This window comes from Schistocerca americana, unplaced genomic scaffold (assembly GCF_021461395.2).
Source record: "Schistocerca americana isolate TAMUIC-IGC-003095 unplaced genomic scaffold, iqSchAmer2.1 HiC_scaffold_632, whole genome shotgun sequence".
NCBI lineage: Eukaryota > Metazoa > Arthropoda > Insecta > Orthoptera > Acrididae > Schistocerca > Schistocerca americana.
In genome coordinates this window covers 29,876-52,076 of record NW_025726382.1, presented here as the reverse complement: position 1 = coordinate 52,076, position 22,201 = coordinate 29,876, and the positions used below count along the sequence as shown (strand labels likewise).

Here is a 22,201-nt window from a genome sequence, read left to right as displayed (position 1 = left end):
ATCTCTCGCACAAGGGCAACTGCCTACAGCGCATCCTCGGTAGTATAGTGGTTAGTATCCCCGCCTGTCACGCGGGAGACCGGGGTTCGATTCCCCGCCGGGGAGGTGCGATTTTTATCTCACAAACCTGTTCGAGTGTTGCCCGTATGGGGGTCGTAAGAGCATTAACTTTGCGATCGTGGAGTGTAGTTGGCGCGAAATCTTAAAAAATGCTACATCTTAGGAAGTGGTTCTCGCATTCTTCACACTTCAGAATTACGGGGTTTGCTGTTAACGCTGAGTCAAAGCACCCCAGCCCACGCTGTGGGCGTAATAATCGAGCTCGACGCAGTCCGCAAAATAAATAATTTTAGCAGAGCGTGGTTTCGATCCACGGACCTCTGGGTTATGGGCCCAGCACGCTTCCACTGCGCCACTCTGCTGGCTAGGCTTGCGCCCGCTCTTCGCCACGTGACGTGGGACACTTGGAAAGTGTTGTCTGCGTCGCTTTCACACGCCTGTATTTAATTGCGTATCATCTCCTACAGCTCTCAGCTTGACTTGTCTCGACTTTGCTCGACTGACGCTACGCTGACGCTTGCAGGCAGCGATATTTACCACGATCGACTCGACATGCAGCTGCGAGATGCACAGGAGCAACAAAGCACTCCACGATGCGGCGACATACGAAATCCACTGCCCAGCTACGCGTCGGCAACTAACAAAATGCTGACCCTGCCAGGATTCGAACCTGGAATCTTCTGATCCGTAGTCAGACGCGTTATCCGTTGCGCCACAGGGCCAATGGCAGCACTTCTTTCTACGAGACAAGTGCAGTTCGCTAAGAAACGTGTTCTCCATGGCTGAGCAAGCTCCCAAGGAAGGTACCTTTCGTGCAGCTGCGTGGCCGCAGTGCGCCTGCAGAGCTTAGAGCTTGCCACGCATCTGCTCTCGCTGTTCGACAGGTAGCAGAAGGCAAGGCGCGCGTTTTCCCGCGTTTTCTCGACGACGAGAGCCGGTTGATATGCATGTAAGCGCAGCATATGAAACAAGAATAGCACGAAGCATTGGTAGTCAGGTGCCAAAGTCGCAGTATGGCATCAGGTGGCGATCGTATGTTTCTGTGGCCACCACTGGTTTGCAGCAAAGTGAATACCGCTAACTGAGAGCGCCGTGTTGTAGCCCCAGTGGCGCAATTGGTTAGCGCACGGTACTTATAAGGCAGTAGCCGTGAGCAATGCCGGGGTTGTGAGTTCGAGCCTCACCTGGGGCATACTTTTATTTCATAGCAGCTGTCTCTGACAGCAACAGGAGGCTAGGTTTGAGATGTATCAGCTATTTGAGTAACATAATTGTGCATTCGAGACGCTAGCTGCGTCTTCCTCGGTAGTATAGTGGTTAGTATCCCCGCCTGTCACGCGGGAGACCGGGGTTCGATTCCCCGCCGGGGAGGCACATCCGATTTTTAATTGCTGCTCTATCACTCGCCGAACTTAGTGTAGGACGTTTGCGGCTACTAGCACCATATCTCTCGCACAAGGGCAACTGCCTACAGCGCATCCTCGGTAGTCTTCAGTGTGGCTCTAGCTGCCGTCGCGTACGGACGTACTTGCCGCCGCTCCGTGTAAACAGCGCTTACGCTAGTACTTATCGTTTCGTGTGTACTGCTTTCTGTTCTGTGTTTAAATTGAGATCTGTTCTACACCAGTTTTGTGTACTGGTTACGTCTTCGGATATTCGTCGCTCTAGGGATTTTCGGTTTTGACCGTAATCCGACCGGTGCTGCACGACATGGCTTCCTCCATCAGGAAGAACACCCTGGTTTTTTCGTTTGAAAAGGAAACTCGCCGGGTTCAACCGTCTGCTCTCGAGGTTCACGAATGGCTCACAGAGGTAATTGGCATTAACCCGGATTCTGTTCATACTACCCAGCTTGATTCCGACAACTACTGTGTGTTTGTTAAGTTCTTTAATCCGTTAATGGTTGATAAAATTCGCGATAAGTTTGGCAACCAAGTCGAGTTTATCCATAGGGACGGCACTAGTAGTATGGTTTCTATCAAAAGGGCTGATACTACATATCGGACTGTTCGAGTTCTTAATTTACCAATTGAACTAGAAAACGAAAAAATTAAGGTTGCTCTATCTCAATATGGGGATGTAAAAGAAATCATTAATGAACGCTGGTCGCCGCATTATAAACTCCAGTGCTTTAATGGAATAAGGTCGGTTGAAATGGAAGTTAAGACTAATATCCCGTCACATATCTCCGTTGAAGGTCACAAGGCTCATATTGTTTATACTGGACAAATCCCTACATGTCACGTCTGTAATGAGTCAGGTCATTTTCGGCAGGATTGTCCCCGCCGTGTGTTTGTCTTAAAAACGAACCTCATGCAGCGACGTAAATTGACACTCAGTGACGTTATGGCAAACGGTACACCTGTCCAACCTGTAGATGATGTTGCTAAGGAAAGTTCATCTGACTTTCCTTGCAGTGTCACTGATTTTCCACCTATCGTAGCCCCGACGAATCTCGAATCTGTTCCCCCTGACAGGGATGTACAGAATAAAAAACGGCCACTGGAGCGAAGCGATGATCATTCAGGAGATGAATTATCTCGCACCTCTCCCACAATCAGAAAACCACGTCCTTCAGCCGACGGAGATTTAGTAGAAGCCGATTGTATGCAGATCGATCCTGCAGTACCACCTGCCACCAACAAATCGGATGTGGAAACGGAGGATCCTACCGACCAGCAGCAACTGTCAACAACTTTGAGTGTCACCGGCGATGTACAACAGCCGCCTCAACGCGACCAACATGAGGAAGTGGCGGGTAAACATCGGCTCCACAACAAACCACGACAACAAGCCACAGGTGGAAACAAACAGGAGAAAGTTGTTGCCAAACAACAGGTCACGACTGTCGGTCGGACGGAAACAGCAACACAGAAGGCCGATGACTCGACAACGATATCGGCATCTCAACCGACGGTACGGCGCAAACTCAAACCACAGCCTAATCTTTCGGCTTCTCGCAATCCATCGCAATCACAACAGTCGCAACAGGGGCAATCAGATTTGAAACAGAAGAATATCGGGTACGAAGTAGTACGTGACGAACCTGACGGCCGTCAAACCACAAGTGCCGGCGAGATCCACCCCCACAGTAGTAACGATTAATGGATACTTGTTTACGGCATAGTGACGTTGCGTTAGGACGGAAGGCCTCTATAAGTTGTTTTTCTCTTTTGTTCCGTATGGTTTTTTCAATGTTTTCTGTGATGTTGTTCGTCTGACACGCTGACAGTCCTCAAAGTCTAAGTTCAACCTAATGTAGACATGTCTCAAGCCTATAAACTGTTAACCATAAATATTAACAAACTGCAATCCGACCTTAAAGTAGCAATGCTGCGGCAATTCGTTTACGAATCTGAAGCAGACATCATTCTGCTACAGGAGGTGGCAGTCAAAAGTTTTGATATTCCTGGTTTCCAATCCATTGAAAACGTAGCTCACGAACTTCATACAGGCACGGCCGTGCTAGTCCGTAATGGTATCCCCGTCACAGAGGTCGAAAAACTTGAATCTGGTCGCGGTATTAGCTGCAAAATCTTTGATGTCACTGTTGTAAATGTGTACGCACCCTCCGGCAGCAGTTACAAGTCAGCGAGAAGTGCCTATTTTAAAGATGAAGTCATTTATTTGCTTCGAAAGGACCCCGTTAACATTGTTCTAGGTGGTGATTTTAACTGCGTGGTACATCAGAAGGATCAGAGGCCACAGTTTAATTACTGTCATGACCTTCGCGAACTCGTCACCAAGGTTCGGTTGAAAGATACGTGGGAAATTCTGCACCCCACCCTGGTTAAATTTACTTTTTTTACCCCTACTTCAAGTAGTCGACTTGACCGGATCTATATATCGTCTCATATCAGCAACCGAGTTCTTGATACTGAAGTTATTCCAGCTCCGTTTTCTGACCATTGTGCCTATGCTGTCACCTTAAATCTCGACAAGCAACCAACAAAAAGGTTCAAAGGGCAGTGGATGTTTAACACTTCTCATCTTCAAGACCTGGAGCTCGAAGATGCCATTTGTGCAACATGGAATTTTTGTCTCCGCTCCATTAACAAGCACAGAACTAAACTAGAGTGGTGGACACACACAGCTAAAAGAAAACTGCGACAATGCCTGATCTCTTACTGCTATCAGAAAGCGACGGATAACAAGAAGACAACAGAATTTTATTATGCCCTTTTAAGAGAATTATATGACAAATCTCATGACTCCAATGTTTACGCTGCACAAATCCAACGAGTCAAAGCGAAGCTGTTAAGCATTAAGCACAGGCAATTAGATGGCCTAAAAATTAAAGCTAAGACCAAATCGGTTAGTGATAGCGAAATGACTTCCTTATACCATCTCATCAAACACCGTTCCAATCGTGTGCGGACCTTCGTTGACGAACTAGTTACCCCAACCGGTGATCATCTTGTGCACCAAAAGGACATTGTTCAGGGTTTTTATCATTATTATAGAGAATTATACTCAGAAGATCCACTTGATGTAAATCTGACGTCTGATTTCCTTCAGCCTTTGGGCAGTAACTTAACTGCAGAAGACAACAATGAATTTCTTGCCGATTTCGCAATTTCAGATGTCTTAGACTTAATTGTCGGTTCCCCTGCAAACAAATCCCCTGGTCCAGATGGTCTCCCCAAAGAATTCTATCACAAATTTTGGCATGTCGTTGGACCCACCCTCACAGAAATTATCAACGAAGTCTTTCGAGGCCACAGAATACCGGACGAGTTGAAAGAAGGTAGAACAGTGCTCATACCGAAACAAAGAGGCCACAGGCAAATTGATAACTTCCGGCCTATCATGCTGTTAAATTTTGATTATAAGACTATTGCCAGAGCGATAAACAGTAGATTAATCTTGATAGCCCGGCATGTCATTAAGAATCATCAGTCTTGCATCCCTGGCAGAAGCGTAATGACCACAATCGCTGACATCAGGGACGTAATTTCGATCACGGCGGCGACCAACATCAACTGTGCCCTACTGTTTGTCGACCTTTCTAAGGCTTTTGATCGTGTGAGTCACCGTTACATCCTCCAGATCATGGAAAGGATTGGATTAGATAACACAGTAGTAACCTTACTCCGCAATGTCATCACAGGCATTACCACCCGATTGTGTGTTAACGGCCAGTCGACAATACCGATTACACTTATGAGAGGGGTCCCACAGGGAAGTCCTCTCTCGATGTTGCTCTTTGCCTTTTCTCTGGAACCTCTCCTCAGGAAACTGGAGTCCACATTACCAGGTCTCTCTATATCAAGAGCTTGTTTTGCAGTGCGTGCCTATGCCGATGACGTCACAGCAGTTATTCGTTGTGTAAACGACGTAAAGACGATTAAAACGGAAATCGACAAATACAGTAAGGTGTCTGGAGCTAAACTCAATGAAGGAAAATGCAAACTGGTTAACTTGAGAGGTCTTGAACATGTATCCATACCCTGGGCCCAAAAAGTGGACAATCCTAAGTCACTAGGTATTATCGTCGACAAATGTCCTCTTAAAATGGCGGCGAAAAACTGGAAAGCTGTTACGAACAGCATGCATGGTCTCATTGTTGAAAACAACTGGCGCTCTGCGAACTTGATAGAAAGGATCAAGATAGTCAATATATGTATTTTCTCCAAAGCATACTACTTGGCACAAGTATTTCCCATACCTAAAGTTCAGGCCAGAAAAATGTTGCAAATAGCTAGCAGATTCGTGTGGAAAGGGAACATTTTTAAACTCGACAGTGCCACGCTAACAAAATCACGACCCGACGGCGGGCTAGGGCTCACTGACATCCATAAAAAAGCCAATGCCCTTTTTCTGAAACGCACTTCGCGCCTAGTATACAGTCACGACCCAAACATAACTGCAAGTCTGTTCCACGTCCTTCGCCCTGGAAACATACACCCGCCCGTCGACATCAGCAACATAAACTACCAGCTGAAACATGTACGAGAATATTTCATTGAAACAAGTTATGTAGGCGAAAGCATCTTACAAAACTCGCATTTGACAACGAATGAAGTCATGCAGAAATGGTCTAAGATGCGTCAATGTAATACAATTGAGGCAAAAAATCCATCTTGTAACTGGAAGACCCTATGGAGGAACATTAGTCTTAAGATTCATACATGGGATGTTGCATCAACTTGGTACCAGGTGGTGAATGATACCATCGCCACTAATGTCAAATTACACAGAATAGGCTTACATCCCTCTGATAAATGTGTTAAGTGTGGTTTAATCGACACTTTGCTTCATCGTTTCACCTGCTGCGGACACTTAAACAACTGGCGATGGGTGAGGGAAAAACTCGCACTATTATCGAGAAGCTCGCCAGCGAGTATCTCGACCACTATCATCACGAACCCAGATACGGACTACTATCCTATGGCTAAGAATACTACAATGATGTGGATATTGGCAAATTATGTGCATTATACGATCACCAGACGGGACGGCGACAACCTAGTTGAATTTTTGGCATACATGCATACTGCTTATTGGAGAATAAAACAAACGGGCAACTTGACAAAAATCTTTGGCAATATGTTGGACATTGTTTTTGAAAAACAAGGGATCGGTTAGTCTGTTGCTGCTGCAGCAGCCCCTCTCATCTGCCTCTACCGAGCAGACAATTGTGACGAGTTCCAGTCTCAGCGTCCGTCATGTTCAAATTGATCTCAGATACACAGTGACAACGATATTCAAAAAAAAAAAAAAAAAAGTGGTGGAGTGTCTGCTATAAAAAAAAAAAAAAAAAAAAAAAAGTGGTTAAAAAAAAAAAACAAGTGGTTAAGGCGTCTAAAAAAAAAAAAAGTGGTTAAGGCAAAAAAAAAAAAAAATAAAAAAAAATGGATAAGGCGTCGGACTTCGGAAAATAAAAATAAAAAAAAAAAAAAGTAGTATAGTGGTTAGTATCCCCGCCTGTCACGCGGGAGACCGGGGTTCGATTCCCCGCCGGGGAGGTGCGATTTTTATCTCACAAACCTGTTCGAGTGTTGCCCGTATGGGGGTCGTAAGAGCATTAACTTTGCGATCGTGGAGTGTAGTTGGCGCGAAATCTTAAAAAATGCTACATCTTAGGAAGTGGTTCTCGCATTCTTCACACTTCAGAATTACGGGGTTTGCTGTTAACGCTGAGTCAAAGCACCCCAGCCCACGCTGTGGGCGTAATAATCGAGCTCGACGCAGTCCGCAAAATAAATAATTTTAGCAGAGCGTGGTTTCGATCCACGGACCTCTGGGTTATGGGCCCAGCACGCTTCCACTGCGCCACTCTGCTGGCTAGGCTTGCGCCCGCTCTTCGCCACGTGACGTGGGACACTTGGAAAGTGTTGTCTGCGTCGCTTTCACACGCCTGTATTTAATTGCGTATCATCTCCTACAGCTCTCAGCTTGACTTGTCTCGACTTTGCTCGACTGACGCTACGCTGACGCTTGCAGGCAGCGATATTTACCACGATCGACTCGACATGCAGCTGCGAGATGCACAGGAGCAACAAAGCACTCCACGATGCGGCGACATACGAAATCCACTGCCCAGCTACGCGTCGGCAACTAACAAAATGCTGACCCTGCCAGGATTCGAACCTGGAATCTTCTGATCCGTAGTCAGACGCGTTATCCGTTGCGCCACAGGGCCAATGGCAGCACTTCTTTCTACGAGACAAGTGCAATTCGCTAAGAAACGTGTTCTCCATGGCTGAGCAAGCTCCCAAGGAAGGTACCTTTCGTGCAGCTGCGTGGCCGCAGTGCGCCTGCAGAGCTTAGAGCTTGCCACGCATCTGCTCTCGCTGTTCGACAGGTAGCAGAAGGCAAGGCGCGCGTTTTCCCGCGTTTTCTCGACGACGAGAGCCGGTTGATATGCATGTAAGCGTAGCATATGAAACAAGAATAGCACGAAGCATTGGTAGTCAGGTGCCAAAGTCGCAGTATGGCATCAGGTGGCGATCGTATGTTTCTGTGGCCACCACTGGTTTGCAGCAAAGTGAATACCGCTAACTGAGAGCGCCGTGTTGTAGCCCCAGTGGCGCAATTGGTTAGCGCACGGTACTTATAAGGCAGTAGCCGTGAGCAATGCCGGGGTTGTGAGTTCGAGCCTCACCTGGGGCATACTTTTATTTCATAGCAGCTGTCTCTGACAGCAACAGGAGGCTAGGTTTGAGATGTATCAGCTATTTGAGTAACATAATTGTGCATTCGAGACGCTAGCTGCGTCTTCCTCGGTAGTATAGTGGTTAGTATCCCCGCCTGTCACGCGGGAGACCGGGGTTCGATTCCCCGCCGGGGAGGCACATCCGATTTTTAATTGCTGCTCTATCACTCGCCGAACTTAGTGTAGGACGTTTGCGGCTACTAGCACCATATCTCTCGCACAAGGGCAACTGCCTACAGCGCATCCTCGGTAGTATAGTGGTTAGTATCCCCGCCTGTCACGCGGGAGACCGGGGTTCGATTCCCCGCCGGGGAGGTGCGATTTTTATCTCACAAACCTGTTCGAGTGTTGCCCGTATGGGGGTCGTAAGAGCATTAACTTTGCGATCGTGGAGTGTAGTTGGCGCGAAATCTTAAAAAATGCTACATCTTAGGAAGTGGTTCTCGCATTCTTCACACTTCAGAATTACGGGGTTTGCTGTTAACGCTGAGTCAAAGCACCCCAGCCCACGCTGTGGGCGTAATAATCGAGCTCGACGCAGTCCGCAAAATAAATAATTTTAGCAGAGCGTGGTTTCGATCCACGGACCTCTGGGTTATGGGCCCAGCACGCTTCCACTGCGCCACTCTGCTGGCTAGGCTTGCGCCCGCTCTTCGCCACGTGACGTGGGACACTTGGAAAGTGTTGTCTGCGTCGCTTTCACACGCCTGTATTTAATTGCGTATCATCTCCTACAGCTCTCAGCTTGACTTGTCTCGACTTTGCTCGACTGACGCTACGCTGACGCTTGCAGGCAGCGATATTTACCACGATCGACTCGACATGCAGCTGCGAGATGCACAGGAGCAACAAAGCACTCCACGATGCGGCGACATACGAAATCCACTGCCCAGCTACGCGTCGGCAACTAACAAAATGCTGACCCTGCCAGGATTCGAACCTGGAATCTTCTGATCCGTAGTCAGACGCGTTATCCGTTGCGCCACAGGGCCAATGGCAGCACTTCTTTCTACGAGACAAGTGCAATTCGCTAAGAAACGTGTTCTCCATGGCTGAGCAAGCTCCCAAGGAAGGTACCTTTCGTGCAGCTGCGTGGCCGCAGTGCGCCTGCAGAGCTTAGAGCTTGCCACGCATCTGCTCTCGCTGTTCGACAGGTAGCAGAAGGCAAGGCGCGCGTTTTCCCGCGTTTTCTCGACGACGAGAGCCGGTTGATATGCATGTAAGCGTAGCATATGAAACAAGAATAGCACGAAGCATTGGTAGTCAGGTGCCAAAGTCGCAGTATGGCATCAGGTGGCGATCGTATGTTTCTGTGGCCACCACTGGTTTGCAGCAAAGTGAATACCGCTAACTGAGAGCGCCGTGTTGTAGCCCCAGTGGCGCAATTGGTTAGCGCACGGTACTTATAAGGCAGTAGCCGTGAGCAATGCCGGGGTTGTGAGTTCGAGCCTCACCTGGGGCATACTTTTATTTCATAGCAGCTGTCTCTGACAGCAACAGGAGGCTAGGTTTGAGATGTATCAGCTATTTGAGTAACATAATTGTGCATTCGAGACGCTAGCTGCGTCTTCCTCGGTAGTATAGTGGTTAGTATCCCCGCCTGTCACGCGGGAGACCGGGGTTCGATTCCCCGCCGGGGAGGCACATCCGATTTTTAATTGCTGCTCTATCACTCGCCGAACTTAGTGTAGGACGTTTGCGGCTACTAGCACCATATCTCTCGCACAAGGGCAACTGCCTACAGCGCATCCTCGGTAGTATAGTGGTTAGTATCCCCGCCTGTCACGCGGGAGACCGGGGTTCGATTCCCCGCCGGGGAGGTGCGATTTTTATCTCACAAACCTGTTCGAGTGTTGCCCGTATGGGGGTCGTAAGAGCATTAACTTTGCGATCGTGGAGTGTAGTTGGCGCGAAATCTTAAAAAATGCTACATCTTAGGAAGTGGTTCTCGCATTCTTCACACTTCAGAATTACGGGGTTTGCTGTTAACGCTGAGTCAAAGCACCCCAGCCCACGCTGTGGGCGTAATAATCGAGCTCGACGCAGTCCGCAAAATAAATAATTTTAGCAGAGCGTGGTTTCGATCCACGGACCTCTGGGTTATGGGCCCAGCACGCTTCCACTGCGCCACTCTGCTGGCTAGGCTTGCGCCCGCTCTTCGCCACGTGACGTGGGACACTTGGAAAGTGTTGTCTGCGTCGCTTTCACACGCCTGTATTTAATTGCGTATCATCTCCTACAGCTCTCAGCTTGACTTGTCTCGACTTTGCTCGACTGACGCTACGCTGACGCTTGCAGGCAGCGATATTTACCACGATCGACTCGACATCCAGCTGCGAGATGCACAGGAGCAACAAAGCACTCCACGATGCGGCGACATACGAAATCCACTGCCCAGCTACGCGTCGGCAACTAACAAAATGCTGACCCTGCCAGGATTCGAACCTGGAATCTTCTGATCCGTAGTCAGACGCGTTATCCGTTGCGCCACAGGGCCAATGGCAGCACTTCTTTCTACGAGACAAGTGCAATTCGCTAAGAAACGTGTTCTCCATGGCTGAGCAAGCTCCCAAGGAAGGTACCTTTCGTGCAGCTGCGTGGCCGCAGTGCGCCTGCAGAGCTTAGAGCTTGCCACGCATCTGCTCTCGCTGTTCGACAGGTAGCAGAAGGCAAGGCGCGCGTTTTCCCGCGTTTTCTCGACGACGAGAGCCGGTTGATATGCATGTAAGCGTAGCATATGAAACAAGAATAGCACGAAGCATTGGTAGTCAGGTGCCAAAGTCGCAGTATGGCATCAGGTGGCGATCGTATGTTTCTGTGGCCACCACTGGTTTGCAGCAAAGTGAATACCGCTAACTGAGAGCGCCGTGTTGTAGCCCCAGTGGCGCAATTGGTTAGCGCACGGTACTTATAAGGCAGTAGCCGTGAGCAATGCCGGGGTTGTGAGTTCGAGCCTCACCTGGGGCATACTTTTATTTCATAGCAGCTGTCTCTGACAGCAACAGGAGGCTAGGTTTGAGATGTATCAGCTATTTGAGTAACATAATTGTGCATTCGAGACGCTAGCTGCGTCTTCCTCGGTAGTATAGTGGTTAGTATCCCCGCCTGTCACGCGGGAGACCGGGGTTCGATTCCCCGCCGGGGAGGCACATCCGATTTTTAATTGCTGCTCTATCACTCGCCGAACTTAGTGTAGGACGTTTGCGGCTACTAGCACCATATCTCTCGCACAAGGGCAACTGCCTACAGCGCATCCTCGGTAGTATAGTGGTTAGTATCCCCGCCTGTCACGCGGGAGACCGGGGTTCGATTCCCCGCCGGGGAGGTGCGATTTTTATCTCACAAACCTGTTCGAGTGTTGCCCGTATGGGGGTCGTAAGAGCATTAACTTTGCGATCGTGGAGTGTAGTTGGCGCGAAATCTTAAAAAATGCTACATCTTAGGAAGTGGTTCTCGCATTCTTCACACTTCAGAATTACGGGGTTTGCTGTTAACGCTGAGTCAAAGCACCCCAGCCCACGCTGTGGGCGTAATAATCGAGCTCGACGCAGTCCGCAAAATAAATAATTTTAGCAGAGCGTGGTTTCGATCCACGGACCTCTGGGTTATGGGCCCAGCACGCTTCCACTGCGCCACTCTGCTGGCTAGGCTTGCGCCCGCTCTTCGCCACGTGACGTGGGACACTTGGAAAGTGTTGTCTGCGTCGCTTTCACACGCCTGTATTTAATTGCGTATCATCTCCTACAGCTCTCAGCTTGACTTGTCTCGACTTTGCTCGACTGACGCTACGCTGACGCTTGCAGGCAGCGATATTTACCACGATCGACTCGACATGCAGCTGCGAGATGCACAGGAGCAACAAAGCACTCCACGATGCGGCGACATACGAAATCCACTGCCCAGCTACGCGTCGGCAACTAACAAAATGCTGACCCTGCCAGGATTCGAACCTGGAATCTTCTGATCCGTAGTCAGACGCGTTATCCGTTGCGCCACAGGGCCAATGGCAGCACTTCTTTCTACGAGACAAGTGCAATTCGCTAAGAAACGTGTTCTCCATGGCTGAGCAAGCTCCCAAGGAAGGTACCTTTCGTGCAGCTGCGTGGCCGCAGTGCGCCTGCAGAGCTTAGAGCTTGCCACGCATCTGCTCTCGCTGTTCGACAGGTAGCAGAAGGCAAGGCGCGCGTTTTCCCGCGTTTTCTCGACGACGAGAGCCGGTTGATATGCATGTAAGCGTAGCATATGAAACAAGAATAGCACGAAGCATTGGTAGTCAGGTGCCAAAGTCGCAGTATGGCATCAGGTGGCGATCGTATGTTTCTGTGGCCACCACTGGTTTGCAGCAAAGTGAATACCGCTAACTGAGAGCGCCGTGTTGTAGCCCCAGTGGCGCAATTGGTTAGCGCACGGTACTTATAAGGCAGTAGCCGTGAGCAATGCCGGGGTTGTGAGTTCGAGCCTCACCTGGGGCATACTTTTATTTCATAGCAGCTGTCTCTGACAGCAACAGGAGGCTAGGTTTGAGATGTATCAGCTATTTGAGTAACATAATTGTGCATTCGAGACGCTAGCTGCGTCTTCCTCGGTAGTATAGTGGTTAGTATCCCCGCCTGTCACGCGGGAGACCGGGGTTCGATTCCCCGCCGGGGAGGCACATCCGATTTTTAATTGCTGCTCTATCACTCGCCGAACTTAGTGTAGGACGTTTGCGGCTACTAGCACCATATCTCTCGCACAAGGGCAACTGCCTACAGCGCATCCTCGGTAGTATAGTGGTTAGTATCCCCGCCTGTCACGCGGGAGACCGGGGTTCGATTCCCCGCCGGGGAGGTGCGATTTTTATCTCACAAACCTGTTCGAGTGTTGCCCGTATGGGGGTCGTAAGAGCATTAACTTTGCGATCGTGGAGTGTAGTTGGCGCGAAATCTTAAAAAATGCTACATCTTAGGAAGTGGTTCTCGCATTCTTCACACTTCAGAATTACGGGGTTTGCTGTTAACGCTGAGTCAAAGCACCCCAGCCCACGCTGTGGGCGTAATAATCGAGCTCGACGCAGTCCGCAAAATAAATAATTTTAGCAGAGCGTGGTTTCGATCCACGGACCTCTGGGTTATGGGCCCAGCACGCTTCCACTGCGCCACTCTGCTGGCTAGGCTTGCGCCCGCTCTTCGCCACGTGACGTGGGACACTTGGAAAGTGTTGTCTGCGTCGCTTTCACACGCCTGTATTTAATTGCGTATCATCTCCTACAGCTCTCAGCTTGACTTGTCTCGACTTTGCTCGACTGACGCTACGCTGACGCTTGCAGGCAGCGATATTTACCACGATCGACTCGACATGCAGCTGCGAGATGCACAGGAGCAACAAAGCACTCCACGATGCGGCGACATTCGAAATCCACTGCCCAGCTACGCGTCGGCAACTAACAAAATGCTGACCCTGCCAGGATTCGAACCTGGAATCTTCTGATCCGTAGTCAGACGCGTTATCCGTTGCGCCACAGGGCCAATGGCAGCACTTCTTTCTACGAGACAAGTGCAATTCGCTAAGAAACGTGTTCTCCATGGCTGAGCAAGCTCCCAAGGAAGGTACCTTTCGTGCAGCTGCGTGGCCGCAGTGCGCCTGCAGAGCTTAGAGCTTGCCACGCATCTGCTCTCGCTGTTCGACAGGTAGCAGAAGGCAAGGCGCGCGTTTTCCCGCGTTTTCTCGACGACGAGAGCCGGTTGATATGCATGTAAGCGTAGCATATGAAACAAGAATAGCACGAAGCATTGGTAGTCAGGTGCCAAAGTCGCAGTATGGCATCAGGTGGCGATCGTATGTTTCTGTGGCCACCACTGGTTTGCAGCAAAGTGAATACCGCTAACTGAGAGCGCCGTGTTGTAGCCCCAGTGGCGCAATTGGTTAGCGCACGGTACTTATAAGGCAGTAGCCGTGAGCAATGCCGGGGTTGTGAGTTCGAGCCTCACCTGGGGCATACTTTTATTTCATAGCAGCTGTCTCTGACAGCAACAGGAGGCTAGGTTTGAGATGTATCAGCTATTTGAGTAACATAATTGTGCATTCGAGACGCTAGCTGCGTCTTCCTCGGTAGTATAGTGGTTAGTATCCCCGCCTGTCACGCGGGAGACCGGGGTTCGATTCCCCGCCGGGGAGGCACATCCGGTTTTTAATTGCTGCTCTATCACTCGCCGAACTTAGTGAAGGACGTTTGCGGCTACTAGCACCATATCTCTCGCACAAGGGCACCTGCCTACAGCGCATCCTCGGTAGTATAGTGGTTAGTATGCCCGCCTGTCACGCGGGAGACCGGGGTTCGATTCCCCGCCGGGGAGGTGCGATTTTTATCTCACAAACCTGTTCGAGTGTTGCCCGTATGGGGGTCGTAAGAGCATTAACTTTGCGATCGTGGAGTGTAGTTGGCGCGAAATCTTAAAAAATGCTACATCTTAGGAAGTGGTTCTCGCATTCTTCACACTTCAGAATTACGGGGTTTGCTGTTAACGCTGAGTCAAAGCACCCCAGCCCACGCTGTGGGCGTAATAATCGAGCTCGACGCAGTCCGCAAAATAAATAATTTTAGCAGAGCGTGGTTTCGATCCACGGACCTCTGGGTTATGGGCCCAGCACGCTTCCACTGCGCCACTCTGCTGGCTAGGCTTGCGCCCGCTCTTCGCCACGTGACGTGGGACACTTGGAAAGTGTTGTCTGCGTCGCTTTCACACGCCTGTATTTAATTGCGTATCATCTCCTACAGCTCTCAGCTTGACTTGTCTCGACTTTGCTCGACTGACGCTACGCTGACGCTTGCAGGCAGCGATATTTACCACGATCGACTCGACATGCAGCTGCGAGATGCACAGGAGCAACAAAGCACTCCACGATGCGGCGACATACGAAATCCACTGCCCAGCTACGCGTCGGCAACTAACAAAATGCTGACCCTGCCAGGATTCGAACCTGGAATCTTCTGATCCGTAGTCAGACGCGTTATCCGTTGCGCCACAGGGCCAATGGCAGCACTTCTTTCTACGAGACAAGTGCAATTCGCTAAGAAACGTGTTCTCCATGGCTGAGCAAGCTCCCAAGGAAGGTACCTTTCGTGCAGCTGCGTGGCCGCAGTGCGCCTGCAGAGCTTAGAGCTTGCCACGCATCTGCTCTCGCTGTTCGACAGGTAGCAGAAGGCAAGGCGCGCGTTTTCCCGCGTTTTCTCGACGACGAGAGCCGGTTGATATGCATGTAAGCGTAGCATATGAAACAAGAATAGCACGAAGCATTGGTAGTCAGGTGCCAAAGTCGCAGTATGGCATCAGGTGGCGATCGTATGTTTCTGTGGCCACCACTGGTTTGCAGCAAAGTGAATACCGCTAACTGAGAGCGCCGTGTTGTAGCCCCAGTGGCGCAATTGGTTAGCGCACGGTACTTATAAGGCAGTAGCCGTGAGCAATGCCGGGGTTGTGAGTTCGAGCCTCACCTGGGGCATACTTTTATTTCATAGCAGCTGTCTCTGACAGCAACAGGAGGCTAGGTTTGAGATGTATCAGCTATTTGAGTAACATAATTGTGCATTCGAGACGCTAGCTGCGTCTTCCTCGGTAGTATAGTGGTTAGTATCCCCGCCTGTCACGCGGGAGACCGGGGTTCGATTCCCCGCCGGGGAGGCACATCCGATTTTTAATTGCTGCTCTATCACTCGCCGAACTTAGTGTAGGACGTTTGCGGCTACTAGCACCATATCTCTCGCACAAGGGCAACTGCCTACAGCGCATCCTCGGTAGTATAGTGGTTAGTATCCCCGCCTGTCACGCGGGAGACCGGGGTTCGATTCCCCGCCGGGGAGGTGCGATTTTTATCTCACAAACCTGTTCGAGTGTTGCCCGTATGGGGGTCGTAAGAGCATTAACTTTGCGATCGTGGAGTGTAGTTGGCGCGAAATCTTAAAAAATGCTACATCTTAGGAAGTGGTTCTCGCATTCTTCACACTTCAGAATTACGGGGTTTGCTGTTAACGCTGAGTCAAAGCACCCCAGCCCACGCTGTGGGCGTAATAATCGAGCTCGACGCAGTCCGCAAAATAAATAATTTTAGCAGAGCGTGGTTTCGATCCACGGACCTCTGGGTTATGGGCCCAGCACGCTTCCACTGCGCCACTCTGCTGGCTAGGCTTGCGCCCGCTCTTCGCCACGTGACGTGGGACACTTGGAAAGTGTTGTCTGCGTCGCTTTCACACGCCTGTATTTAATTGCGTATCATCTCCTACAGCTCTCAGCTTGACTTGTCTCGACTTTGCTCGACTGACGCTACGCTGACGCTTGCAGGCAGCGATATTTACCACGATCGACTCGACATGCAGCTGCGAGATGCACAGGAGCAACAAAGCACTCCACGATGCGGCGACATACGAAATCCACTGCCCAGCTACGCGTCGGCAACTAACAAAATGCTGACCCTGCCAGGATTCGAACCTGGAATCTTCTGATCCGTAGTCAGACGCGTTATCCGTTGCGCCACAGGGCCAATGGCAGCACTTCTTTCTACGAGACAAGTGCAATTCGCTAAGAAACGTGTTCTCCATGGCTGAGCAAGCTCCCAAGGAAGGTACCTTTCGTGCAGCTGCGTGGCCGCAGTGCGCCTGCAGAGCTTAGAGCTTGCCACGCATCTGCTCTCGCTGTTCGACAGGTAGCAGAAGGCAAGGCGCGCGTTTTCCCGCGTTTTCTCGACGACGAGAGCCGGTTGATATGCATGTAAGCGTAGCATATGAAACAAGAATAGCACGAAGCATTGGTAGTCAGGTGCCAAAGTCGCAGTATGGCATCAGGTGGCGATCGTATGTTTCTGTGGCCACCACTGGTTTGCAGCAAAGTGAATACCGCTAACTGAGAGCGCCGTGTTGTAGCCCCAGTGGCGCAATTGGTTAGCGCACGGTACTTATAAGGCAGTAGCCGTGAGCAATGCCGGGGTTGTGAGTTCGAGCCTCACCTGGGGCATACTTTTATTTCATAGCAGCTGTCTCTGACAGCAACAGGAGGCTAGGTTTGAGATGTATCAGCTATTTGAGTAACATAATTGTGCATTCGAGACGCTAGCTGCGTCTTCCTCGGTAGTATAGTGGTTAGTATCCCCGCCTGTCACGCGGGAGACCGGGGTTCGATTCCCCGCCGGGGAGGCACATCCGATTTTTAATTGCTGCTCTATCACTCGCCGAACTTAGTGAAGGACGTTTGCGGCTACTAGCACCATATCTCTCGCACAAGGGCACCTGCCTACAGCGCATCCTCGGTAGTATAGTGGTTAGTATCCCCGCCTGTCACGCGGGAGACCGGGGTTCGATTCCCCGCCGGGGAGGTGCGATTTTTATCTCACAAACCTGTTCGAGTGTTGCCCGTATGGGGGTCGTAAGAGCATTAACTTTGCGATCGTGGAGTGTAGTTGGCGCGAAATCTTAAAAAATGCTACATCTTAGGAAGTGGTTCTCGCATTCTTCACACTTCAGAATTACGGGGTTTGCTGTTAACGCTGAGTCAAAGCACCCCAGCCCACGCTGTGGGCGTAATAATCGAGCTCGACGCAGTCCGCAAAATAAATAATTTTAGCAGAGCGTGGTTTCGATCCACGGACCTCTGGGTTATGGGCCCAGCACGCTTCCACTGCGCCACTCTGCTGGCTAGGCTTGCGCCCGCTCTTCGCCACGTGACGTGGGACACTTGGAAAGTGTTGTCTGCGTCGCTTTCACACGCCTGTATTTAATTGCGTATCATCTCCTACAGCTCTCAGCTTGACTTGTCTCGACTTTGCTCGACTGACGCTACGCTGACGCTTGCAGGCAGCGATATTTACCACGATCGACTCGACATGCAGCTGCGAGATGCACAGGAGCAACAAAGCACTCCACGATGCGGCGACATACGAAATCCACTGCCCAGCTACGCGTCGGCAACTAACAAAATGCTGACCCTGCCAGGATTCGAACCTGGAATCTTCTGATCCGTAGTCAGACGCGTTATCCGTTGCGCCACAGGGCCAATGGCAGCACTTCTTTCTACGAGACAAGTGCAATTCGCTAAGAAACGTGTTCTCCATGGCTGAGCAAGCTCCCAAGGAAGGTACCTTTCGTGCAGCTGCGTGGCCGCAGTGCGCCTGCAGAGCTTAGAGCTTGCCACGCATCTGCTCTCGCTGTTCGACAGGTAGCAGAAGGCAAGGCGCGCGTTTTCCCGCGTTTTCTCGACGACGAGAGCCGGTTGATATGCATGTAAGCGTAGCATATGAAACAAGAATAGCACGAAGCATTGGTAGTCAGGTGCCAAAGTCGCAGTATGGCATCAGGTGGCGATCGTATGTTTCTGTGGCCACCACTGGTTTGCAGCAAAGTGAATACCGCTAACTGAGAGCGCCGTGTTGTAGCCCCAGTGGCGCAATTGGTTAGCGCACGGTACTTATAAGGCAGTAGCCGTGAGCAATGCCAGGGTTCTGAGTTCGAGCCTCACCTGGGGCATACTTTTATTTCATAGCAGCTGTCTCTGACAGCAACAGGAGGCTAGGTTTGAGATGTATCAGCTATTTGAGTAACATAATTGTGCATTCGAGACGCTAGCTGCGTCTTCCTCGGTAGTATAGTGGTTAGTATCCCCGCCTGTCACGCGGGAGACCGGGGTTCGATTCCCCGCCGGGGAGGCACATCCGATTTTTAATTGCTGCTCTATCACTCGCCGAACTTAGTGTAGGACGTTTGCGGCTACTAGCACCATATCTCTCGCACAAGGGCACCTGCCTACAGCGCATCCTCGGTAGTATAGTGGTTAGTATCCCCGCCTGTCACGCGGGAGACCGGGGTTCGATTCCCCGCCGGGGAGGTGCGATTTTTATCTCACAAACCTGTTCGAGTGTTGCCCGTATGGGGGTCGTAAGAGCATTAACTTTGCGATCGTGGAGTGTAGTTGGCGCGAAATCTTAAAAAATGCTACATCTTAGGAAGTGGTTCTCGCATTCTTCACACTTCAGAATTACGGGGTTTGCTGTTAACGCTGAGTCAAAGCACCCCAGCCCACGCTGTGGGCGTAATAATCGAGCTCGACGCAGTCCGCAAAATAAATAATTTTAGCAGAGCGTGGTTTCGATCCACGGACCTCTGGGTTATGGGCCCAGCACGCTTCCACTGCGCCACTCTGCTGGCTAGGCTTGCGCCCGCTCTTCGCCACGTGACGTGGGACACTTGGAAAGTGTTGTCTGCGTCGCTTTCACACGCCTGTATTTAATTGCGTATCATCTCCTACAGCTCTCAGCTTGACTTGTCTCGACTTTGCTCGACTGACGCTACGCTGACGCTTGCAGGCAGCGATATTTACCACGATCGACTCGACATGCAGCTGCGAGATGCACAGGAGCAACAAAGCACTCCACGATGCGGCGACATACGAAATCCACTGCCCAGCTACGCGTCGGCAACTAACAAAATGCTGACCCTGCCAGGATTCGAACCTGGAATCTTCTGATCCGTAGTCAGACGCGTTATCCGTTGCGCCACAGGGCCAATGGCAGCACTTCTTTCTACGAGACAAGTGCAATTCGCTAAGAAACGTGTTCTCCATGGCTGAGCAAGCTCCCAAGGAAGGTACCTTTCGTGCAGCTGCGTGGCCGCAGTGCGCCTGCAGAGCTTAGAGCTTGCCACGCATCTGCTCTCGCTGTTCGACAGGTAGCAGAAGGCAAGGCGCGCGTTTTCCCGCGTTTTCTCGACGACGAGAGCCGGTTGATATGCATGTAAGCGTAGCATATGAAACAAGAATAGCACGAAGCATTGGTAGTCAGGTGCCAAAGTCGCAGTATGGCATCAGGTGGCGATCGTATGTTTCTGTGGCCACCACTGGTTTGCAGCAAAGTGAATACCGCTAACTGAGAGCGCCGTGTTGTAGCCCCAGTGGCGCAATTGGTTAGCGCACGGTACTTATAAGGCAGTAGCCGTGAGCAATGCCGGGGTTGTGAGTTCGAGCCTCACCTGAGGCATACTTTTATTTCATAGCAGCTGTCTCTGACAGCAACAGGAGGCTAGGTTTGAGATGTATCAGCTATTTGAGTAACATAATTGTGCATTCGAGACGCTAGCTGCGTCTTCCTCGGTAGTATAGTGGTTAGTATCCCCGCCTGTCACGCGGGAGACCGGGGTTCGATTCCCCGCCGGGGAGGCACATCCGATTTTTAATTGCTGCTCTATCACTCGCCGAACTTAGTGTAGGACGTTTGCGGCTACTAGCACCATATCTCTCGCACAAGGGCACCTGCCTACAGCGCATCCTCGGTAGTATAGTGGTTAGTATCCCCGCCTGTCACGCGGGAGACCGGGGTTCGATTCCCCGCCGGGGAGGTGCGATTTTTATCTCACAAACCTGTTCGAGTGTTGCCCGTATGGGGGTCGTAAGAGCATTAACTTTGCGATCGTGGAGTGTAGTTGGCGCGAAATCTTAAAAAATGCTACATCTTAGGAAGTGGTTCTCGCATTCTTCACACTTCAGAATTACGGGGTTTGCTGTTAACGCTGAGTCAAAGCACCCCAGCCCACGCTGTGGGCGTAATAATCGAGCTCGACGCAGTCCGCAAAATAAATAATTTTAGCAGAGCGTGGTTTCGATCCACGGACCTCTGGGTTATGGGCCCAGCACGCTTCCACTGCGCCACTCTGCTGGCTAGGCTTGCGCCCGCTCTTCGCCACGTGACGTGGGACACTTGGAAAGTGTTGTCTGCGTCGCTTTCACACGCCTGTATTTAATTGCGTATCATCTCCTACAGCTCTCAGCTTGACTTGTCTCGACTTTGCTCGACTGACGCTACGCTGACGCTTGCAGGCAGCGATATTTACCACGATCGACTCGACATGCAGCTGCGAGATGCACAGGAGCAACAAAGCACTCCACGATGCGGCGACATACGAAATCCACTGCCCAGCTACGCGTCGGCAACTAACAAAATGCTGACCCTGCCAGGATTCGAACCTGGAATCTTCTGATCCGTAGTCAGACGCGTTATCCGTTGCGCCACAGGGCCAATGGCAGCACTTCTTTCTACGAGACAAGTGCAATTCGCTAAGAAACGTGTTCTCCATGGCTGAGCAAGCTCCCAAGGAAGGTACCTTTCGTGCAGCTGCGTGGCCGCAGTGCGCCTGCAGAGCTTAGAGCTTGCCACGCATCTGCTCTCGCTGTTCGACAGGTAGCAGAAGGCAAGGCGCGCGTTTTCCCGCGTTTTCTCGACGACGAGAGCCGGTTGATATGCATGTAAGCGTAGCATATGAAACAAGAATAGCACGAAGCATTGGTAGTCAGGTGCCAAAGTCGCAGTATGGCATCAGGTGGCGATCGTATGTTTCTGTGGCCACCACTGGTTTGCAGCAAAGTGAATACCGCTAACTGAGAGCGCCGTGTTGTAGCCCCAGTGGCGCAATTGGTTAGCGCACGGTACTTATAAGGCAGTAGCCGTGAGCAATGCCGGGGTTGTGAGTTCGAGCCTCACCTGAGGCATACTTTTATTTCATAGCAGCTGTCTCTGACAGCAACAGGAGGCTAGGTTTGAGATGTATCAGCTATTTGAGTAACATAATTGTGCATTCGAGACGCTAGCTGCGTCTTCCTCGGTAGTATAGTGGTTAGTATCCCCGCCTGTCACGCGGGAGACCGGGGTTCGATTCCCCGCCGGGGAGGCACATCCGATTTTTAATTGCTGCTCTATCACTCGCCGAACTTAGTGTAGGACGTTTGCGGCTACTAGCACCATATCTCTCGCACAAGGGCACCTGCCTACAGCGCATCCTCGGTAGTATAGTGGTTAGTATCCCCGCCTGTCACGCGGGAGACCGGGGTTCGATTCCCCGCCGGGGAGGTGCGATTTTTATCTCACAAACCTGTTCGAGTGTTGCCCGTATGGGGGTCGTAAGAGCATTAACTTTGCGATCGTGGAGTGTAGTTGGCGCGAAATCTTAAAAAATGCTACATCTTAGGAAGT

General features: G+C 50.8%; 55 non-coding genes across 55 annotated transcripts; 33 read left to right on the top strand and 22 right to left on the bottom strand.

The window, feature by feature from the left end:
* Positions 1–33: 33 nt before the first annotated feature.
* On the top strand, positions 34–105 carry Trnad-guc. Its single transcript has one exon. It is a non-coding gene; the product is annotated as a tRNA-Asp (tRNA).
* A 245-nt stretch (positions 106–350) lies between these two features.
* Positions 351–422, bottom strand: Trnam-cau. The gene has a single exon. It is a non-coding gene; the product is annotated as a tRNA-Met (tRNA).
* A 287-nt stretch (positions 423–709) lies between these two features.
* Trnar-acg lies at positions 710–782 on the bottom strand. The gene has a single exon. It is a non-coding gene; the product is annotated as a tRNA-Arg (tRNA).
* Positions 783–1,160: 378 nt separating this feature from the next.
* Positions 1,161–1,252, top strand: Trnai-uau. Its single transcript is given in 2 exon segments — positions 1,161–1,198; positions 1,217–1,252. It is a non-coding gene; the product is annotated as a tRNA-Ile (tRNA).
* A 107-nt stretch (positions 1,253–1,359) lies between these two features.
* On the top strand, positions 1,360–1,431 carry Trnad-guc. The gene has a single exon. It is a non-coding gene; the product is annotated as a tRNA-Asp (tRNA).
* A 5,842-nt stretch (positions 1,432–7,273) lies between these two features.
* Trnam-cau lies at positions 7,274–7,345 on the bottom strand. The gene has a single exon. It is a non-coding gene; the product is annotated as a tRNA-Met (tRNA).
* A 287-nt stretch (positions 7,346–7,632) lies between these two features.
* On the bottom strand, positions 7,633–7,705 carry Trnar-acg. Its single transcript has one exon. It is a non-coding gene; the product is annotated as a tRNA-Arg (tRNA).
* Positions 7,706–8,083: 378 nt separating this feature from the next.
* Trnai-uau lies at positions 8,084–8,175 on the top strand. Its single transcript is given in 2 exon segments — positions 8,084–8,121; positions 8,140–8,175. It is a non-coding gene; the product is annotated as a tRNA-Ile (tRNA).
* Positions 8,176–8,282: 107 nt separating this feature from the next.
* Trnad-guc lies at positions 8,283–8,354 on the top strand. The gene has a single exon. It is a non-coding gene; the product is annotated as a tRNA-Asp (tRNA).
* Positions 8,355–8,461: 107 nt separating this feature from the next.
* On the top strand, positions 8,462–8,533 carry Trnad-guc. Its single transcript has one exon. It is a non-coding gene; the product is annotated as a tRNA-Asp (tRNA).
* A 245-nt stretch (positions 8,534–8,778) lies between these two features.
* On the bottom strand, positions 8,779–8,850 carry Trnam-cau. The gene has a single exon. It is a non-coding gene; the product is annotated as a tRNA-Met (tRNA).
* Positions 8,851–9,137: 287 nt separating this feature from the next.
* Positions 9,138–9,210, bottom strand: Trnar-acg. The gene has a single exon. It is a non-coding gene; the product is annotated as a tRNA-Arg (tRNA).
* Positions 9,211–9,588: 378 nt separating this feature from the next.
* On the top strand, positions 9,589–9,680 carry Trnai-uau. The gene is given in 2 exon segments: positions 9,589–9,626; positions 9,645–9,680. It is a non-coding gene; the product is annotated as a tRNA-Ile (tRNA).
* Positions 9,681–9,787: 107 nt separating this feature from the next.
* On the top strand, positions 9,788–9,859 carry Trnad-guc. The gene has a single exon. It is a non-coding gene; the product is annotated as a tRNA-Asp (tRNA).
* Positions 9,860–9,966: 107 nt separating this feature from the next.
* Trnad-guc lies at positions 9,967–10,038 on the top strand. Its single transcript has one exon. It is a non-coding gene; the product is annotated as a tRNA-Asp (tRNA).
* A 245-nt stretch (positions 10,039–10,283) lies between these two features.
* Trnam-cau lies at positions 10,284–10,355 on the bottom strand. The gene has a single exon. It is a non-coding gene; the product is annotated as a tRNA-Met (tRNA).
* Positions 10,356–10,642: 287 nt separating this feature from the next.
* Trnar-acg lies at positions 10,643–10,715 on the bottom strand. The gene has a single exon. It is a non-coding gene; the product is annotated as a tRNA-Arg (tRNA).
* A 378-nt stretch (positions 10,716–11,093) lies between these two features.
* Trnai-uau lies at positions 11,094–11,185 on the top strand. The gene is given in 2 exon segments: positions 11,094–11,131; positions 11,150–11,185. It is a non-coding gene; the product is annotated as a tRNA-Ile (tRNA).
* A 107-nt stretch (positions 11,186–11,292) lies between these two features.
* Positions 11,293–11,364, top strand: Trnad-guc. Its single transcript has one exon. It is a non-coding gene; the product is annotated as a tRNA-Asp (tRNA).
* Positions 11,365–11,471: 107 nt separating this feature from the next.
* Positions 11,472–11,543, top strand: Trnad-guc. The gene has a single exon. It is a non-coding gene; the product is annotated as a tRNA-Asp (tRNA).
* Positions 11,544–11,788: 245 nt separating this feature from the next.
* Positions 11,789–11,860, bottom strand: Trnam-cau. The gene has a single exon. It is a non-coding gene; the product is annotated as a tRNA-Met (tRNA).
* A 287-nt stretch (positions 11,861–12,147) lies between these two features.
* Trnar-acg lies at positions 12,148–12,220 on the bottom strand. The gene has a single exon. It is a non-coding gene; the product is annotated as a tRNA-Arg (tRNA).
* Positions 12,221–12,598: 378 nt separating this feature from the next.
* On the top strand, positions 12,599–12,690 carry Trnai-uau. The gene is given in 2 exon segments: positions 12,599–12,636; positions 12,655–12,690. It is a non-coding gene; the product is annotated as a tRNA-Ile (tRNA).
* A 107-nt stretch (positions 12,691–12,797) lies between these two features.
* On the top strand, positions 12,798–12,869 carry Trnad-guc. Its single transcript has one exon. It is a non-coding gene; the product is annotated as a tRNA-Asp (tRNA).
* Positions 12,870–12,976: 107 nt separating this feature from the next.
* On the top strand, positions 12,977–13,048 carry Trnad-guc. The gene has a single exon. It is a non-coding gene; the product is annotated as a tRNA-Asp (tRNA).
* Positions 13,049–13,293: 245 nt separating this feature from the next.
* Positions 13,294–13,365, bottom strand: Trnam-cau. Its single transcript has one exon. It is a non-coding gene; the product is annotated as a tRNA-Met (tRNA).
* Positions 13,366–13,652: 287 nt separating this feature from the next.
* Positions 13,653–13,725, bottom strand: Trnar-acg. Its single transcript has one exon. It is a non-coding gene; the product is annotated as a tRNA-Arg (tRNA).
* Positions 13,726–14,103: 378 nt separating this feature from the next.
* Trnai-uau lies at positions 14,104–14,195 on the top strand. The gene is given in 2 exon segments: positions 14,104–14,141; positions 14,160–14,195. It is a non-coding gene; the product is annotated as a tRNA-Ile (tRNA).
* A 107-nt stretch (positions 14,196–14,302) lies between these two features.
* Positions 14,303–14,374, top strand: Trnad-guc. Its single transcript has one exon. It is a non-coding gene; the product is annotated as a tRNA-Asp (tRNA).
* A 107-nt stretch (positions 14,375–14,481) lies between these two features.
* Positions 14,482–14,553, top strand: Trnad-guc. The gene has a single exon. It is a non-coding gene; the product is annotated as a tRNA-Asp (tRNA).
* Positions 14,554–14,798: 245 nt separating this feature from the next.
* On the bottom strand, positions 14,799–14,870 carry Trnam-cau. Its single transcript has one exon. It is a non-coding gene; the product is annotated as a tRNA-Met (tRNA).
* Positions 14,871–15,157: 287 nt separating this feature from the next.
* Positions 15,158–15,230, bottom strand: Trnar-acg. Its single transcript has one exon. It is a non-coding gene; the product is annotated as a tRNA-Arg (tRNA).
* Positions 15,231–15,608: 378 nt separating this feature from the next.
* On the top strand, positions 15,609–15,700 carry Trnai-uau. The gene is given in 2 exon segments: positions 15,609–15,646; positions 15,665–15,700. It is a non-coding gene; the product is annotated as a tRNA-Ile (tRNA).
* A 107-nt stretch (positions 15,701–15,807) lies between these two features.
* On the top strand, positions 15,808–15,879 carry Trnad-guc. Its single transcript has one exon. It is a non-coding gene; the product is annotated as a tRNA-Asp (tRNA).
* Positions 15,880–15,986: 107 nt separating this feature from the next.
* Trnad-guc lies at positions 15,987–16,058 on the top strand. The gene has a single exon. It is a non-coding gene; the product is annotated as a tRNA-Asp (tRNA).
* A 245-nt stretch (positions 16,059–16,303) lies between these two features.
* Trnam-cau lies at positions 16,304–16,375 on the bottom strand. Its single transcript has one exon. It is a non-coding gene; the product is annotated as a tRNA-Met (tRNA).
* Positions 16,376–16,662: 287 nt separating this feature from the next.
* Positions 16,663–16,735, bottom strand: Trnar-acg. Its single transcript has one exon. It is a non-coding gene; the product is annotated as a tRNA-Arg (tRNA).
* Positions 16,736–17,113: 378 nt separating this feature from the next.
* On the top strand, positions 17,114–17,205 carry Trnai-uau. The gene is given in 2 exon segments: positions 17,114–17,151; positions 17,170–17,205. It is a non-coding gene; the product is annotated as a tRNA-Ile (tRNA).
* A 107-nt stretch (positions 17,206–17,312) lies between these two features.
* Trnad-guc lies at positions 17,313–17,384 on the top strand. Its single transcript has one exon. It is a non-coding gene; the product is annotated as a tRNA-Asp (tRNA).
* Positions 17,385–17,491: 107 nt separating this feature from the next.
* On the top strand, positions 17,492–17,563 carry Trnad-guc. The gene has a single exon. It is a non-coding gene; the product is annotated as a tRNA-Asp (tRNA).
* Positions 17,564–17,808: 245 nt separating this feature from the next.
* On the bottom strand, positions 17,809–17,880 carry Trnam-cau. Its single transcript has one exon. It is a non-coding gene; the product is annotated as a tRNA-Met (tRNA).
* Positions 17,881–18,167: 287 nt separating this feature from the next.
* Positions 18,168–18,240, bottom strand: Trnar-acg. The gene has a single exon. It is a non-coding gene; the product is annotated as a tRNA-Arg (tRNA).
* Positions 18,241–18,618: 378 nt separating this feature from the next.
* Trnai-uau lies at positions 18,619–18,710 on the top strand. Its single transcript is given in 2 exon segments — positions 18,619–18,656; positions 18,675–18,710. It is a non-coding gene; the product is annotated as a tRNA-Ile (tRNA).
* A 107-nt stretch (positions 18,711–18,817) lies between these two features.
* On the top strand, positions 18,818–18,889 carry Trnad-guc. The gene has a single exon. It is a non-coding gene; the product is annotated as a tRNA-Asp (tRNA).
* Positions 18,890–18,996: 107 nt separating this feature from the next.
* Positions 18,997–19,068, top strand: Trnad-guc. Its single transcript has one exon. It is a non-coding gene; the product is annotated as a tRNA-Asp (tRNA).
* A 245-nt stretch (positions 19,069–19,313) lies between these two features.
* On the bottom strand, positions 19,314–19,385 carry Trnam-cau. The gene has a single exon. It is a non-coding gene; the product is annotated as a tRNA-Met (tRNA).
* Positions 19,386–19,672: 287 nt separating this feature from the next.
* On the bottom strand, positions 19,673–19,745 carry Trnar-acg. The gene has a single exon. It is a non-coding gene; the product is annotated as a tRNA-Arg (tRNA).
* A 378-nt stretch (positions 19,746–20,123) lies between these two features.
* Trnai-uau lies at positions 20,124–20,215 on the top strand. Its single transcript is given in 2 exon segments — positions 20,124–20,161; positions 20,180–20,215. It is a non-coding gene; the product is annotated as a tRNA-Ile (tRNA).
* Positions 20,216–20,322: 107 nt separating this feature from the next.
* Trnad-guc lies at positions 20,323–20,394 on the top strand. Its single transcript has one exon. It is a non-coding gene; the product is annotated as a tRNA-Asp (tRNA).
* A 107-nt stretch (positions 20,395–20,501) lies between these two features.
* On the top strand, positions 20,502–20,573 carry Trnad-guc. The gene has a single exon. It is a non-coding gene; the product is annotated as a tRNA-Asp (tRNA).
* A 245-nt stretch (positions 20,574–20,818) lies between these two features.
* Trnam-cau lies at positions 20,819–20,890 on the bottom strand. The gene has a single exon. It is a non-coding gene; the product is annotated as a tRNA-Met (tRNA).
* Positions 20,891–21,177: 287 nt separating this feature from the next.
* Positions 21,178–21,250, bottom strand: Trnar-acg. The gene has a single exon. It is a non-coding gene; the product is annotated as a tRNA-Arg (tRNA).
* A 378-nt stretch (positions 21,251–21,628) lies between these two features.
* Positions 21,629–21,720, top strand: Trnai-uau. Its single transcript is given in 2 exon segments — positions 21,629–21,666; positions 21,685–21,720. It is a non-coding gene; the product is annotated as a tRNA-Ile (tRNA).
* A 107-nt stretch (positions 21,721–21,827) lies between these two features.
* Positions 21,828–21,899, top strand: Trnad-guc. The gene has a single exon. It is a non-coding gene; the product is annotated as a tRNA-Asp (tRNA).
* Positions 21,900–22,006: 107 nt separating this feature from the next.
* Positions 22,007–22,078, top strand: Trnad-guc. The gene has a single exon. It is a non-coding gene; the product is annotated as a tRNA-Asp (tRNA).
* The last annotated feature ends 123 nt before the right edge of the window (positions 22,079–22,201 follow it).